This window comes from Engraulis encrasicolus, chromosome 14 (assembly GCF_034702125.1).
Source record: "Engraulis encrasicolus isolate BLACKSEA-1 chromosome 14, IST_EnEncr_1.0, whole genome shotgun sequence".
Classification (NCBI taxonomy): domain Eukaryota; kingdom Metazoa; phylum Chordata; class Actinopteri; order Clupeiformes; family Engraulidae; genus Engraulis; species Engraulis encrasicolus.
This window is the reverse complement of record NC_085870.1, coordinates 50906830-50909329: the sequence shown is the minus strand read 5'-3', so window position 1 is coordinate 50909329 and position 2500 is coordinate 50906830. Positions and strand designations below refer to the sequence as shown.

Sequence of the window (2500 nt, the reverse complement as noted above, 5' to 3'; positions counted from 1 at the left end):
TGTGTGTTTTTGCACGCACGCTCAGAGGCAGATACCAGTGGCTGAGTGTAACATTTAGCCGCCTATTAAAACTGTTTATGCCCGCCAATTTCAGACACAAACGCATAAACAAACAAACAAACAAACACATAAAGACAAAATGATTCATTTTGTATGTATTGCACGCATTCAAAATGTGCTCAGAAAACCAATTAAGCTATACACACAGTAACAAACCATGTCCACACACAGACAGAAAAAATTGGCTTTGGTGTCTCGTTTACACTCGACCATTTCAAAACTTTGGTTTTTACCCCATTTAGGGGGGTAAAACACACCTGTAACAATGCAGTTTTTATTTTTATGCACATATTGTATTTACACGTAAACGGATAAAAAATATCCACATATATGTGTAACCAGCAGCTGAATGTTAGACCAAGGAGTGCAGATGAGTGAGAGACAGTGGTGCTGCAATCAATTACTCAATCAATTAATCAATTAACCAATCAAGCAGTCAGCCAATCAGCTGACGGATGGGGATGAGAAGTGTTCTTTCATTAACACCAAGGACACGCACAGACACCAACAACAAGGAGGGTAAAGCTAGATTTATGCTTCGGACGCATAGCCTCTGCGTCCGTCCGTTTTCTGTCTATGCGAGTCCACGCCCTCCTCTCAGAGGCTCTGCGCCCGTCGTCGAGCGCCTCGAAAAAATTCTAACTATCCGTCGGACGGACGCGGAGTACGCAGACAAAAAGGCGTTATGATTGGTCGTCTCGCTACTTCCTTGTTCTGTTCTTGTGGCAGCGCAATGCCAGTAGTCTGCGAGAGCAGAGCTGTATTCTGTTAAAAACGTTATTAATGCCTTGTGTGTAAATGTGTGTAAATACACGAAGCTACAAGCTAAGTAACAAACAATGCATCAGTTGAACACTCGTGGCACAATGCCTGCGGTTTTACTACCGTTCCTCCACCGAATGTAAACACACATCAGCAGAATCAACTGTCTTTACATGCTTGCATTTTCTGCTCGTGAAAACAGACTGGGTATGTCAAATAATGATACCAGTGCATTGCCTTTGCAATTTGTGTGAAAATACCAAGCTAACCGGGATAGAAAGCAACATTGCTTAATAATGACCGCAGTGCTTACAATGTAGTGAAAGTAGCCTAATCGCTCAATTTCAAATGTGGCTCGCGAGGAGACCTCGGAGCTCGCAGAACTCGCAGATGCATGAATACAATTTTGGTTCGTGGCCACTCCCACGCGAGTTTTGAGGAGCGCAGTTGCAGAAGTCTAATCTGACCTTAAAATGCCTGAAGTACCAGTGTGTATTCCAACAACCTGGCTAAATGATCCTACATGAAGTGTTAAATCTGCTAATAGATAGCCCACGGGTGTCATATAGGTAAGATAATAACTCTCTGCTATTAGATGATTTACCACTACCTCAAGGTTAACTTCACCTGGCTTACTACTGAGCCATACCTACTTATAGTACCAGGGGGGTATTCCAACAACATGGTTAAGTCTGATAAACCTGGCTTAGTTAACCTGCATGAAGTAAATCAGCTAATAGATAGCCCACAGGTGCCATTAAGTTTAGATGATAAGCACTCCAGGTTCTTCTATTGGATGATTTACCACAAGATGGTCATGAGGAACTAGAAAATTCCCTCTCCCACTACGGCTGGAAGAACTTCCCAGTCTGTTATAGGATGTGATAAAGAGTCGTGTGCATATGTGGCCTAGTGGTTAGGGAGGTGGACTTAAAATCAGGGGGTTGCAGGTTCAAACCCCACCCTCAAAATCCTTACCTCCCTGCATCATAGTGTTGGGTGTAAGATGTGAGTGTGCCATCACTGCCCTATCATGTGTGTCTGTGTGCCATCACTGCCCTATCGTCTTTGTCTGCGCTGGCAGCTGTAGGATTATCTGTTGATTGGCTGATAACCAACAAGGCCCTGCCCATATGTGGGAGTGGCTTATCACAATGGCGCCCTAACAGGAAGTGGCAGAGAGGAAGTGGAGCGCGATAAGAAGCATCAAGCACCACACACACATACACACTGGCCTGGGAACTCTCTTCTCTTCTCTTCTTTTCTTTCTTCTCTTTCATCTTTTCATACCCAGGCTCTTCACCTCCCTCTATCCCTTTCTGGGAACTCTTTTCTTATCCTCTCTACTCGACTCATTTGTCCATCTACAGACTCTTCATCATCCCTCTCCCTCTATTCCTTTAGTCGTCCCATTTCCCTCTAATGTGGCCTACAACTGAAGACAGAGGATGCTGCTGCTGCTGCTGCTGCTGCTGTGTGTGTGTGTGTGTGTGTGTGTGTGTGTGTGTGTGTGTGTGTGTGTGTGTGTGTGTGTGTGTGTGTGTGTGTGTGTGTGTGTGTGTGTGTGTGTGTGTGTGTGTGTGTGTGTGTGAATGAGTGAGTGAGAAAGAGAGAGTCTGTGTGTGTTCTTGCTCCTGTGTGTATTTAATACAGCTAATGACCTACTGTATGCTATAAC

At 44.5% G+C, this 2500-nt stretch overlaps 1 protein-coding gene across 1 annotated transcript in view; it reads right to left on the bottom strand.

Annotated features, from left to right (window-relative positions):
• rassf5 (Ras association domain family member 5) overlaps positions 1–2500 on the bottom strand; it is a 93215-nt gene that overhangs the window by 44619 nt on the left and 46096 nt on the right. The window lies entirely within an intron of this gene.